This window comes from Plectropomus leopardus, chromosome 3 (genome assembly GCF_026936395.1).
Source record: "Plectropomus leopardus strain MGB_pleo_1.0 chromosome 3, ASM2693639v1, whole genome shotgun sequence".
Lineage (NCBI taxonomy): Eukaryota > Metazoa > Chordata > Actinopteri > Perciformes > Serranidae > Plectropomus > Plectropomus leopardus.
This window is the reverse complement of record NC_142178.1, coordinates 28,262,249-28,277,391: the sequence shown is the minus strand read 5'-3', so window position 1 is coordinate 28,277,391 and position 15,143 is coordinate 28,262,249. Positions and strand designations below refer to the sequence as shown.

General features: G+C 38.9%; 1 protein-coding gene across 3 annotated transcripts in view; it reads left to right on the top strand.

Moving 5' to 3' along the window:
- ndst3 (N-deacetylase/N-sulfotransferase (heparan glucosaminyl) 3) overlaps window positions 1-15,143 on the top strand; it is a 111,426-nt gene that overhangs the window by 897 nt on the left and 95,386 nt on the right. For 2 of the 3 annotated variants that reach the window (XM_088075984.1, XM_088075985.1), the window contains exons 2-3: window positions 236-295; window positions 375-456. The gene's annotated coding sequence lies outside the window, so the exon portion shown is untranslated. The remainder of the gene's footprint in view (window positions 1-235; window positions 296-374; window positions 457-15,143) is intronic. The other variant, XM_088075986.1, reaches the window with a different exon arrangement.

Sequence of the window (15,143 nt, the reverse complement as noted above, 5' to 3'; positions counted from 1 at the left end):
CATTTTTAAGTACATGAAACAACTTGGACTGCAACTATTTCTGTGTTAATGTAATTTCAGTAATGTGTAGACATTGTAAAAATTGTTTCTATGTGGAAATGTTGCATATATGGTTTTAAAGATTAGAAACTAACTTTGGTTTGTCTTAAGGAGGAGCTTTAGTTTTTAGGATGCAGTATGTGCTAGCTTCTAAATACCAATGGTTCAAGCCTATGTTTATTTGTGTTTCCACAAGCCACAATGACTGAACTGAACGGCACTGTTCTGTCTGCTAAAACAAGGAGTAAACCATCAGGTACATTATTAGTGTTACACATTTTTCCATTTTTAACATCAACACATTTTTATTCTTGATTCTTGATTTATATACTAAGGTGGAGATCATCAGGTGAAGAAGATTCCTGCCATGTTCCCTTCCTCTACCACCAAACCCACATCTCAAAGGAACCACACACAGTAAGCTATTGATTTCATAAACTTTTTTTCTGGGTAAATGTAAAACAGACAAAACATTTACTTTGGACTGTGAATGAGAGAAACAGTGTCCGATATCAGTTTGAAAAACTAAGGTAGTGTCCACACCTTTGAATTGCATCACCATTTACCATTGTTTATGTGTCTGACTTAACTTATTTAATTTGCTCCAACATAAAATAATAAGCATAGTATGTAGGCAGCAAAGTATTACTGCTGTCAAACAACAGGAGTGCACTGAAAATGCAATGTTACCCACCGCCAGTAACTCAGAGTCCTATAGCTGAATTTCCCGTTATTTGGGTAACAATATCCATCCAGGATGTAAACACACTTTTACTAGAACAAAATGAAGAGGCACTTGAGAAATACACTCTATAGTCTGTTTGTTCTTTTTTGTTTGAAAGAGACAAGCATTGTGCTGCTGGGAAATACTATAAACAAGTATGAAAAATATGAAGCTCTGTATTTACTCATTGGTAGTTTATCTTCTCAGGTCTTATAATTAAAAAAATATCAAATATAATCTTATAGTGTTTAGTGACTTTAAAGTGACCTTAGCATATTTAAAATTCTTCATATATTCTTTAAAATATTTTTATAGTAACTTTTGTCACTCTTTCCTTTACCCAACTTTAGCTTTTTGTTATATGATATACATACACAACAGTGAGTTAATGGCAATTTACTCATATCTGGCATGTTATTAAAGAAACTGTTTCGGTGTACAGTCAAGTGTCCTGATGGAATTAATTGCATTGCAGCAGTCCTGTGGTTCTATAAAGTAAAGGACATTTGTTTGTTTTTTCATTCGGCTGTTAGAGGCGGTAATGCACTAGCCAGTGTTGAACACTGTAGGTGCAATTTTTATAACACACCCACATTGTTAACTACACCCGACACACCATTCTGTCAGAACAAAACACTGGGCCATTATCAGCCAGTTGCACCAGTTTAGCACCATTATACCAGTGTCCATGTGACCCCTTTTGTCCTTTCTTCCCACTTGTCCATTTACTCCCAAAGCAGGAGCTGAGAATTTTTCTCAAACTGGAGCAGAAAATTCAGACTGTCTGCCTTATAGCCCTTATCCCCCCTACTTCGCACTCCCAAACCTGCACACTCTTCTTTTGCCCTTGCCCTTTAAGCTGAAAATAGTGTGCCTGTGTACATGAGTGTGATACAGTTTGTGTGTGTGTGTGTGTGTGTGTGTGTGTGTGTGTGTGAGAGAGAGGGAGGAAAATGAGGACATATGGCTGTGAATTCCCTGAGATCCCACCTAAAACACTGCAGTATTCAACGCATAAATCACCCAGATTGCTGAAACACACAGGATCACTCTGCGCTTATGTTTATGCATCCGTGTGTGTGTGCACGCACATGCACCTGCACCTGCACATATACCTGTGCACAAGCCTGGGAGTATTTCCCTGCAAGCAAACTTTGGTCAATGTGATGATCACACCCATTCATTTGCATTTACATGCCTGCGCACTTGTAGGGACATTAGTGTATGTGTGTGTTCTCATGCACTCATGTTAGTGTGTATGCATGTGTGTCTGTGTGCATGATTTGCATACCAGTGTACCATAATGGCCCTGCTCTACAAATCCTGGCCTCTAGCTCTGGTCCACCCTACCCCCTCTTTCTCCCTCTGTCTCTTTTTCAGGTTCAGATCAGGTTCTCTAATGCTATCACTCTAACCATATGGTGGGAGCATCAGTTAAATTGCTGCTGTTTCAGCGCAGCCTGGCCTGCGTACAGATCAAACATGCACAGACACACACACATACACACATGTGCGCCTATTCTGGCTGGCCTGTGTACAGATCCAAACAAAGCCATATGGCCCTTCTCTTTCTTCATTTACCTCATTTACTGTATGTATCCTGGGTGCAGCTGAAGGACAAGAGGATCTGGCAACACCTGTCTGTGCAGGCCACAGAACACAGGAAGAGGGGTGAAATAAAGTGGTGCACACGGGACGTTCCATTTAAAGTGAGCCTAGATCCCTGCCCTCCTGCTGCCCAACCACTTACGCTCCACCACCAGCTATAGGCAGGCTGCATGAGATTGAATTATAAGATTGAATTAAATTCTCCATGTTATCAGCACTGCAGTGTGCTGCAGATGCATTTTTATGCCTCCACGCCAGCAACAGCCAAGGCCTGAGGCAAAATGTTTTCTGGTTGTCCGTCTGTCCATGCCATTCTAGTGAATGTGATATCTCAAAAATAGCTTAAGGGAATTTCTTCAGTTTTGGCACACAGATCCACTTGGACTCATTGGAAAACTGATTTGATTTCGGCAGTCATAGGTCAAAAGTCAAGGTCACTATGACCTTGTCTATCTAATTCTTGTGAATGCTATATCTCAAGAACACTGTGGAAATTTCTTCAGATTTTGCACCAACGTCCACTTAAAGTCACAGTTAACTGATAAGATTTTGGTGGTCAGAGGTCAAGGTCACCAAGACCTTGCATCTTTGTCATTCTCGTGAATGCAGCATTTCAAGAATTTCTTGAGGAAGTATCCTCAAATTAAGTACAAACGTCCTCTTGGACCCAAAAATTAACTGATTAGACTTTGGTGGTCAAAGGCCTCTGTGACCTTACAAAGAATGTTTTTGGCCATAACTCAAGAATACATACACTAATTTCAACTCTCTGTATGAAGCATCCATGTTTACACGGGCATGCATGTAAACCATAAGTGCAACTTTAATGGTTTGTGGAGACCAACAACCAAGACGCAGTAATTCTAGTTTTTAAAGTCAGACCTCTTCTGTTTGCATCATTTTTACTCATGTAAAAAAGGTCAGAGTGGTGCCCTCAGAGACCAAAATTTATCCAAGAGAGGACAGAGCAACAGCATGTCTGGTTGCCTTATCTAATGCCCATGTATGTGTGTGCATGCTCGTATGCGTGCATGCATGTGTGTCTGTTTTGTGGGAACATGACTGTGGATGTTTCCTCTCCTCCTAGCCATTAGAAGGGGCTCATATAACCAGCCTTTGGGCCTCAGAGAGACACACTCTCTATAAATACACACCACTTAAGGGCCTGTGGGGGACTTGGTACACACATATACACACACACACACAAACATACATACACACACCACACAAGCAGTAGTTCCAAGACTTCCTATTAAGCCTTCAAATGGATGTTTATGCTTTTGCCTAATAGGAAGAGGCTTCAAAACTATACACTTCAAAATTCAGCAAGGTAGAAAAAAAAAAACTTTATGCTGAGCAGCAAATGCATTCCCCCTCCCTATTGCCCCTGTTATGGCTTACCTTACCTATTTCATACTGTACTCATGTGTGTCTTTGATTAACTAAATGAATAAAACTTGTCATTCATAGTTATCTTAGGGGAGTGCAAGGTGGCATTTTTAGAGTTCAACATTTTTTTTAAAATAAGGCTTGTTGTTGCTCTCTTCATTCATCAATGTGTGCCTTCAGAGCATTCTGCTCGAAAGGAGATAAAACTATGGAACAGATGTCCCTGTTGTCCTTCTGCCCTATGTGTGTTTTGTTGTGTGTGTGTGTGTGTGTGTGTGTGTGTGAATGTTTTTGTATGTGTGCCTGTGCTTGTGTGCATCTTGTGTTTGTTGCTGTGCATGTGGATGACTTTTCAAATCCTTTGCCATTAGTATTTTTAGTCTTTTAGCACCTTGTTTTGGGAGCGTGTTCACAACTTTTATCTAGTACCTCGATAATGGCTGGAGCAGTATTAGACATGCATGTGCGCGCAAACACACACACACACACACACACACACACACACACACACACACACTCACACACACTCACACTGCTGCATGAGCAAGCACACACACACACACCTGCATACACACTTTAAAGTTGAGTCCTTCCTCATGTTGATGGTCTTCAGAGATAAGACGTCCTCTCTTCACCTGGCCCCGGGCATCACAGCCCCATTTCTACATCAGAATGTCAAGCCTGTTCATTTTCCTGTCTGCCCATTTAGTGAGTCCCAGTAGAGTATCTGTCAGTCTGCTAGTCTGCTGGTCTGTTTGTCCATCTCATCAAAGCTCGCTTTTCCTAATAGAAGCACCATCTGTCTATCTGTCTGTCTGTTCAAACTGTCTGTCCATCTGTTTGTCCACACAGCCTGCCAATCTCTTTTTGCCCTCGCTTTGTGTCTCTCTCTCAAGTTATCAATCTTGTTGTTAATTTATCAGATAGTCCAATCCGCCTGATTGTCCGTCATCAATCTGTCCATCTGTTTGTATAAAAGTCTTTTTCTTTTTGCATCCCCCGTAACAGAAAGCGTCTTAATTTATAGATGCCAATAAAACAATTTTACTTTGTCTGTAGATGCTGTGGAATCACAGATCATTACACACTGAATGGCTGGTACGTTTAGAACTTACAGATGGTTCTGTAAAGTAAAATCCATAAAATGTTTTATCAGATTCATTTATTTGGAAATTAGATGAAGCTATAAAGATCCCCATGTGGATGGGTTATTGTCACTGTTGAGAAAAGGATTCACAGAACAGTATGAAATATTTGTATAAATGAATGTGTTGAGAATACAAATAACTGAAAGAACATAAATGGAACTGGAGATGGTAGAAATGGTAATTTGCAGGTAAAAGAAGCAGTGCGTAGGATTTAGTGGCATCTAGTGGTTATGATTGCAGACTTCACTCAGCTGAAGCTTCCTCCGTGTAGCAAGCGTGAACTCCTGGTTTGCAATCCATCAGTGGTCATTGTTCAGGAGATTTTTACCGGGAGCTGAATTACCCGCAAAGGTCTCTCTCTCTCTAAAACAAACAGAACTGGTGATTTCAACTAGTAAATACACTGAAGAATGCAGTTTCATGTTCTAAAATATGCTTTTTTGTGTAATCTTTCTGCTCCTCATGGAGGGGTGGCCGACCAAAAAATGTCCCTATCTAGAGCTAGTGTTTGGTTTGTCCGTTCTGGGCTACTGTAGAAACATGGCGATGCAACATTGCAGACTCTGTGGATGAGGACCCTCTCTTATGTCGATATCAATGGCTCATTCTAAGGAAACTGAAACACAACAATTACTATTTTCACATGAATATACACTTAAGAAAACCTACTAATTATATTCAATTTCTGCCAGTATATTCCCTTATAATAAATCCTACACATTTGACCTTTAAGTCTGTGTCGATTTTTAAGTAAATACCTACTAGCTGAATTGTAAGTTGTTAACATAGTTATGCAGAGGGAAAGCCAATAAAGAATATGTAGAAATATCTCAAAATATGCATTATTAAAAGGGTTGACATTATTCATACATAAATAATGTATTATAAAAAATGTTTGTATCATTGTTTACAGTAAATTTAAATGTGATAATAAATACATTTGTAAAGTCAACAATATTATTTACTGAAAAACAAGACTGCACATTTAGCCACCCACTTGTGAACTGAACCAAATGACCAGACCATGTAAAGCATACTGTTCTCACATACTGCCGGAGACACCATGCTGTCACTTACCTGTTTCAGTCTGGCTGCTGTGCGGTTGAGTGTTTGTAGCTGCTCCTCTCTCCCACTCAGTGAACGCAGTTGTCACCCCAGAGACACAGCCACAGTGAGCAGATTCATCGAGCTATAGCAACTGTCCTCAAGGATAGCTGATGTTGGCCCAAGAATTGAAGAGGTTTATCACTAGGCTTGTTTGCAAAATAAAGTCACTAAAGTCACCAAATCCAGCCACACTGCTAGGTTGGCAACACTGGTGTCTATTCAAGGATGCCCTGTTGGGTTGCCTTGAGACAGTCGAACATTGTGTGCCTATCACCTTTTGTGTTGGTTAGGCAACATTTATTTGATGGAAAACTATTAAAAAAAACAGTAAACACAACTTAACAACAAGCACATTAACAAAGATGCTCCATCTTCAGACGATCTTTTTGGCACATTTTCATTTGGTTCATCACTGACAATAAAAGCCTCTGCCGTCATTTTAATTTATGTGAGTCACGGTAGAAATAACCTTTTGTATTTGTGCTCTGATACTTCAGAAAAGCATTAATTAAGTTAAATATTTTTAAGGTGTTTTTTTTACGGTAGATTTATGGTAGAGGTTAAATATTTATGCTACCAGACAACCTGTACTATGTTCAGTATTGTGTAGCTTTGTGTAGCCAGACTTATCTCCACAGCGCTGTAACATCCCTTGAGAAACAAATGAAATCATCATATTACCATTCTGCTAAAGGGAAAAAAGACACTCTGGTTTGTTTTTGTTTATCTAAAACATTCACAATCATCCTGGGCAGCACAGTCCTAGGATGCAGTGTTAGTGCCATTGCAAAATGGCGAGGGAAACAAACACAGTGACAGGGCTAACTGTTAGCCTTACCCAGCAGTTATTAACAGCTTTAATGTCAGAGTTGAGCTATTCTGCCATTGTTGTGAATTTGTAGTGTAACGGTTCAGTGTTGGAAGTTAGCGCTGCTGCTGTGTTAGTTGTGCCAATCACGTAGACTCTCCGGTAGGAGAGCGGCTCCATTGACAGCGGCAACACAAAGTTTGCTGATCTGACAGGAAGTAGGGACAGAAAGGATAGACAGAAATATTTGCATTCAGGTTTTGTTTGAGTCCTACGAGACAGACTCTTGGCTTTACCAAGGTGCATTCACAAAGTTGTTTTGTTTGTTGTAGATCTTTGCAATAATTCAATAAAAGAGCAAAGCAGACATGCCTTATTGCAAGATCCAAATCTTTGTCAAAACTTGCCATATTCAGTGTAAGTTGGTCACTCAGAGGTTGTTATTGTTGTTTCACGTAGTGAAGGGAATCTTGAAAACGGTAAAAAAACACAAAGTGGAAGGAGGGGAGAATGCTGGCTTAAAAGGTCAGCCAATGACAGGCCACAGTCTATGTCCGGTGAGTTAGACGAAGTATTGTGTAACATCTTATAAAGAAACGAAGATAGCTTACTATTTACTAGACTATGGAGATCACACAACCATCTTCCTATCCACAAAAAAATTGCACACCAGTTGAATAAATATCAAAAATGATTTCAAAAATAAATGGACTTTATTAAAAACTCAAAACATAAACATTCTTGAATTATTTGGGTTACTGTGCATACATGTGCACAGAGCTATGCACCTTCAAAACAGAAAGGAAGAAAGCTTTAACACAGTGCATGATGCTTTTATCAGATCATATTATCAGATGGAAGAAGCAGAAACTTACAGAAATGTACAAACACATATTCCCTGAAGCATTTGCTTTTGTTTATAGAGCTACAGTATGTTTAGTATCAGATGTGTGCATGAATGCAGGTCAGAAATATTCGAGTACAGCAGCAAACAGAAACAGCAATAGCCCACAGCAGTTCATTGAGACAGTGCAATACAACCAGGCAGCATTAATTCATTTTCCATACCTGCTTACTCATTTTCAGGGTCACGGGGGCGCTTGAGTTGATCCCAGGGAAAGCAGAAAAACACCTCAGACGGTTTGCTTATGCATTGCAGGCTAATGCATAAACAGAAAAACAAATTTAAACCTTCGGGCAAATTTTGAATCTTCAATTCACTAGACTTGGATTTGGTAGAGAGGAAAGCAACATGGGAAGAAACATGCAAACTTCACATAAAAGAAAGCAGGGCTGAGAGTTAAAGCTTTGCTGTGAGCTGACATCATTAACCACTGAGCTGCAGAGTCTGGTCACACATTATCCCCTCTTTTAAGATAACTTAGATGAGGTCCGCTGTGGCAGGAATCATTGTACACGGGAATAGAAGTCTGCTCTGACAGGTACACCTCGGGGTGCCCCTAAGGGGTATGACACAGAGGTTTAAGGTGCTCTGAAGCTCCATCAGCTCAGTTTAGAGATGCTGGCAGGGTGAGTTCCTCTGCAACCAGTGCACGGCTTTTACTACAGAAACTCTTCCTGGCTGACAAAATGGAAAAATTTAACAATGTTTTGTGTGTGTGTGCACATGCACGTATGTGTAACTGTACGCGTATGTGTTAGTGTACTCAATCCTCTGGCTTATCCACCCAATTCAACAGATGTTAGAGTCTGAAATCCAGCCTGGAATCATTAGCAGTAATTTACCTCATGAGTACAACCTGATTACTGACAAACACTGATACACACAGGGTAACACTTTACAATATGGTGCACAAAACTAAATAAGGAACGAGTGAGGAACAAATCTAAAACTAACTGATGATGATTCATCAAAGTAGCATTTCCAAGTGGTACTATTGTTGGCGCAGCTGTCACAAAGACAGCTGGATCCCTTTCCATTCTCCTCAGAGTCTAGCAACTACCACAGTTTTCACTAACTTCAGTTGTTCCACTCTCAACACAATCTCGCTCCCAACTTATCAAATACTGCCGCTATATATCAAATTATGATGCTTTAAGTACCTTTCCAGTGCCAGTTTTGAATGGTCAGGAACGATGTGTCGATGCATACCACCACTAAAGGGTGCCTCAGTGTTTGACGCCAGGGCCACTGACCCAGCGTTTGGTATTTGGCAAGTTGGGAGTGAGACCAGGTCAATAGTAACTGCAAACAACTTATACTGAAACTCTTTGGTAACTGGGATAGCTACCAATAGCTACGAGGGAAACAAAGTGCTGTCCTCTTCCTGTTTTGGCTGTGCAGTGTGCAGGTTGATGCACTTTTTTTTTCCCCGTGTGCCTTAATTTTACCTTGAGAGCCTACCTGGTGGCAGACAGAATTGCACAACATTTGCTGGAAGAAAATGTTGGTAGTGTACATTTCTGCATAATATGTATATGTCATATTTGTGCATTTTATAAATACTGTATCAAACTTTTGAAGTAGCATAATATATAAGCTGACTTTGTCATTGAGAAGTGAAGGGGAAGGTGGATGGTTGTGATTTAACCATTGCTGTGTTCCCAGTGACTTTTTAGGCACTAAATGTGGGTGTTTGTAGAGACCCATTACTGCTTTTCCATCAGCTTTTTAGGCACAGAAGCTGATGTTCTTAACGTAGACATCGATGATTTTCTGGCCAGGATTGTGGCCCAAAAAGCAGTAGGGTTTTTTTAGAGAGACATTGCTGCTTTCTGGACTTTTTGGCTTTTTGTAGCCGTTACTAAGTGGTTTTTGTGCCCAAACCTAACTACGTTTTTTTTCTGGTGATTGGGTTTCATTACATAGTAAAAGCAAGGCTTATTGGGAACCAGTCAAAACACAGATGGTATGATTATTCCATAGCCATAACTTTGTGCAATCAACGTTTACTTCATAATAAGTTAAAGCGAAAAACATGCCTATTTCCACTGTAATAACTGGATCCTGAACAACTGAGACATTATAGAGAACAGCCTGGGAGATACTGACGAATCATGAGGTAATGATTATTTCATAAATATCTGTGAATTGATGCACAAACTACTCTGTATGTTTGTGTCCCTTCAAATGAAGTAGTTAGTCACTCATTACTTCACAATTATCTGACCATTTCTTAACCTTTTGTTCTGCACTCATTCCTCCGTAACTACTCACAATTTTGTGTAAAGTGTAACAGCACACAGTTAGAGAGGTGGAGCAGCTGCAAGACGAGCGCCTGTGGGATGTAGACTGAATGTGTGAGTTTTTGAAATCATGCTCTTGCTCTCTCTCTCTCTCTACCTTTTGTCTCTTGTGTGTGTGTGAGAGTGTGCAAGTGTGCACATGTGTGAGTGCAGGTTTTTTTTTTTCTGCAGGTGGTGATCCATTACTATGTCAGCTCTTTCCCATGATGCTTAACAGCAACAGGAACATTGTGTCTGGGGAAAATGACTTCATCCTCTAGAAGACAATACTACCTCATTCCTTTATTTCCCCCAGACTGCCTCTCTCGCCTTTGATCCCTCATTCTGGCTCTTATAGTCTACTGTAGTATAGTGTCTGTATCAGTGTCTGGATCACTTCTGCTCTTCCTATTTTCTGTCTATTACTCCTTTTTCTCCCCTGCTGTTTCTCTCTTCTCCCTTCTGACGCTCACTCTGTCTGCTTTGGAGGTACTGTCTGTATCTTTTTGTCTCAGATGCTGTGGTGATACGTCTCTCGAATGAGGGATGATCGAGCTAGCAGCCTCCTGATTTTACATAATTGTAACGTGATACACACACATATTGTATTCTCTGTAAGTTTCCTCTTTCTGAGTCCCCTTTTTTCTCTCCGTCTCTTTCTCTCACACGCAGATTTATTTTGATATGTTAGAGTGATTAGCATCAACTCTCTCTACTAGCCCCAAGCTACCTGACCTTGGTTGCCCATTTCCATGCAAAGAGAATGTTGAATTTTACAGACATTAACTGTTAAAACTATACACTACATTGGTGGTTATTTTTGCATTTTCCAGTATATGAGCTATTTCATTTTCCATTTTATTTTGTAGATACATTTCTCCTTAAATTGAGTGAATAAACTAGTTTTTTTTTCTCTCGAAATATTAAATGTAGCCTAAAAAACTCAAATCTCCATGGATGATATTTCATCATGCAATTGCAATCACCATAGTAATCACTCTAATAATGTTGTTTTCATCCATATTGCACATTTTTTATTCAAATCTAAGCACAGTCTGTGCATTGTATTTGCAAACGGTGGTTAATTTGCAATGTAATTGAGAGGGTTTGGTGATCAGGGATAAACGTCTTTGCTAATCATATTACTTGTCTCATACCTGTTGAGCAGCTGTGCAAAACACAACGGAGCATGATGAAAATTGCTCACACTGAAAGGCTGCTCCTCCAGAGATTTACTGTGCTGCTGCACAGGGAAAAAACAACACAGTTTTCCAGCGTTAATCTAACCATTCTTGTTTCTTCCTTCCTTTTTTTTAACAGAACAATTCATTGTTAGTGAAAATATTATGAGTGTAAAATAGCAAGCTTCCGTAAATCATGCCGGGAATAGTTAAGTGTTTCAAGTGTCAGATTGCAGCAACACAGTTTCTAAAGGGACTGATTTTGGATACAAAAATAAGAATTTCTACAATTCTTATTGTTAAGACATATGAACCTGTTTTTAAATACTGTTTGGCAAAGCAACACAAAAATAATCCTCCTAAGATGCATTTAGAAGAGATTTGAAGTATATCAAATTTGTCCTTATTTCCCAGTCATGAGATGTTTTTTTATATATATAAAATACTGCAGTCACTCCTAAATGTTTTTTTTTCCTTATTGTTAAAACTTAGATAAAGAAGTAGCAAAGGAGAAAAGAGTGTCACCGTCAGGGTGGAGTGACAAATGCTTGAAAATTGGTACTGTCCTTTCTGTAACTGGAACATCTAATCACTGGTGTTCCTAATCTGGGGAATCCCACAGGAAACTGGAAATATGATCTACATTCCTCCGTCTTGTAAAAAGTTTTGCCACTGCCTTTTGAATGAGTGGTACGACAGGGTGCTTCACAGCTAAGACATGAAAAGAAGGATTTGCAGTCACTATCGGTCATGTGAGGGAATGAAAGAATAACTTTATCAAAACCTGACAAGGATGAGAGAATTTTGCTTTGATGTTGTTCTTAGTTGATAAAACAGGAGTTAACAACCCTCAGTACTTGAACTTCAAACTACGGACAAAAGTAGTAATGCGCTTATCTGTTCAGATTTTCACGCCATTCTTTGATGTCAGGCAGATAATTCCAAAGAGATGATATAATTTACAAAATACAGGACCAATAGGTGATTGAATTTGTTATCATCTGTCAAACAGTGAAGAAACACCATCAGCATGAATGGTATTGTAAAGAGGAAGAAGAGTCACTTGTAAAATGCTACCTCCTGTCTCACTGTTATCAGGTCTTACACTCGGGGTGGGAATAACCAGAGGCCCTATGATACAATATTTTCACGATACTTTGTTTTCAAACTTTTTTCAGCTACACATAAAGCGAAAACTGTCAACAACAGTTTTTTATCGAATAAGATAGTTTTCAGTATATTCATCTCACTTCAGTCATCTTTATTGCAGCAAAATATACTGAAAAAACAAATGATTTTATTATTGATATAAGCTACCAAAAGTTTCATTTGTATTTGCAATATTAACAATTTATATAGTAAAAAAAATTGATACTTAGTGTTCGTGTATTGATACAGTTTTTGTCGTACAAAACATAGTGATACTTTACCCAGCTGGCACCGGAAGTTAATATGATGTCTTAAAGATGTTGAACTCTTTGGTTTGACAGACGTTAAATTTGGTTGGAATGATAATTAGGGAGCCAAACTTTTAACTGTCTGAAGACATACAAATTTAATGTTGAATTGACATTAGCATATTTTTTACATTTTGCTGATGTTTAATTTTGTTCTCCATACCTTATGACTAAATGTTGTTACTTTACATCACAATGAAGTTTGCATGAGAAATTTGGAAGACAGTGATTTTGGTTATTTAACAACTCAACCTAAAACCAACAAAATATCACTGTCATCTGTTCTATGTCAAACTGATGTTGGCATTCGACGTTTTTCGTCATCACAAATTTCGGTCACCTTACATCACCTGACATCACAACCTAAATTCAACCAAATCAACATTAAGTGATGATGGTGGCCAACTGGGTGCAGTGTGTTATGTTCCAGCCCCACCTCAGAGATAATCAATTCCGAAAAATGCCTCTGTTTACACCTGACCTGTGCAGGACTGCTGTGACTGGATTTGCATTCGTTCATTGTATCTGATAAATTTTACTAATGTTTGTTTATTAACTGGCCCATGGCCTCAAGTCATTTTGCAAAAGTTGCCCCAGGGCAAAACAAGTTGAGTACACTGCAGAAGTGTTTTGTTTGCCCTCTATGTCACGATAAGTCGGGCTTTCACCTGGTTAAACAGTGAGCTAGACTAAGAGGCATGCACTCACCAGTGTCCCATAATCATTGTCTGCTAAAACAGAGGATTTATTCCTTTTATTCTTCATTCATGTTGCTGTTGAAATTGTTTTTTGTTTATTTTGTTTGGCTTTTGATTGAGTGTTTATGAGTGAATCCTGTTTTTGCATGCTAGTGAAAGCACCAAATTATCTGGTGATGCCCTGAGAATAGACGCAGTCTATGGGGGGCTCTTGTCGCCATGACTTAATTCACAAATAAATATCAACACTGTGCCTTGTGGTGGCTCATTTACATGCAACTCATTGTATTTCATTTTAGTCCCTTTCCTCCCACTAGTTGAATAGGAGAGTGCCTATCAAACTGTAAATGCCAACATGTCACAGCACAGACAAACAATGGACTCTAAGAGTTTCAGCTATCTGTTGAAACTTTGGGGTGTGTGAGAAAATAATATAAATGGATTGTGACTTGTAATTATCGTGTTTACATAGAATGAAATGAGTATAAATTAAATGGACTTTCATTAATGGATTATAGCTTTCACCTAGATCAAATATCTCTTGAGAGGCTAATTATAATTATCCATTACAACAGTTGAATACAGTGCCGTTCTTTTCATATATCAGCTTCATTCATTACAATCGGACCAAAGCCTCATTTGTTTCTGTATAACAGAAGCTTTTTTATCTTTTGCTGCACAAAACAGAGAGAATCAGCATTGATTTGCAGTGAATGAGCCATTTTAACACATGTTCATGGTCCATATGAATCTTTTGAAATGATACATTTTGTTCCTGTTCCAAGAACTCTTGCATTTGCCAAGTTTGCGGCTGTCTGCCTGTGTGTGTGTGTGTGTGTGTGTGTGTGTGTCTGCGTATGTGTGTGCACACACATGTGCAACAGCCTCTTCTCTCTACAGTATTTTTCCACACAATGACAGCCCATTCAAATCCAATTAAAGCAACACAGAGGGCTTCACAGCGTCATTCATTCATCTGTCACTCATCGTCTCCCCGTATCTCTCTCTCACACACTCTCTCTCTGCTGTCTGTGGACGACTGGGTGGTAACTGGGTGGGTGAGCTTGAACTTAGTCTTCCTCGTTATCTCTCTGTCTCTCTCTTTAATACCTCCTGTCGTGAGCCAACACCTCGGGGTAAATATGTTTTACTTGGCAAGATGTCAAGATGTTTATTTGACTAGAGGAGAGTGTGTCTGTGTGTGTGTGCGTGTGTGTGCACGTGTGTGCACGTGCGTGCGCCTATGTGTTCGTGGATGTGTTTGTAATTATGCTCATCCTGTAGTGTCATGTTGTAATTTGTATTTACTGGTTGTAGTTCATTTCAAGTTCTCTAGTTACTGTAATTAATAAATGGTTTGTTACACACTAAAACACACTATGATATAGTTATCCTCATATGGAGCATTTGTAACTTGAATATAAACAATTTATTGTTAGTCAACAGATGTAATAATATACATTTGGATGTCTTTACTAATTTTAAACACATTTAGAAACAGTTTGTCAAATGATCTTAACCAAAAGGTCCATCTTCTAGCTTTTTATAGTGTTTTCAAAACTACTACAAACTATTGTTTCTAAGGTCAGGAATGAACTTTTATAGTCAACATTTATAAACACAACCCTTAACTGTGATTTTTATGTGGCTAAGTAAAAAGTTAATATACATATTCTATTACTTTAACTGGTGATTTCATTATAGTTGCCCGAATGAATGTTGGCATTGTACAGTTCTACAATCCACAGAAATGATGCATTTGTACCTTTAAGTGGTCCTCCTCCAAAATACAACCACA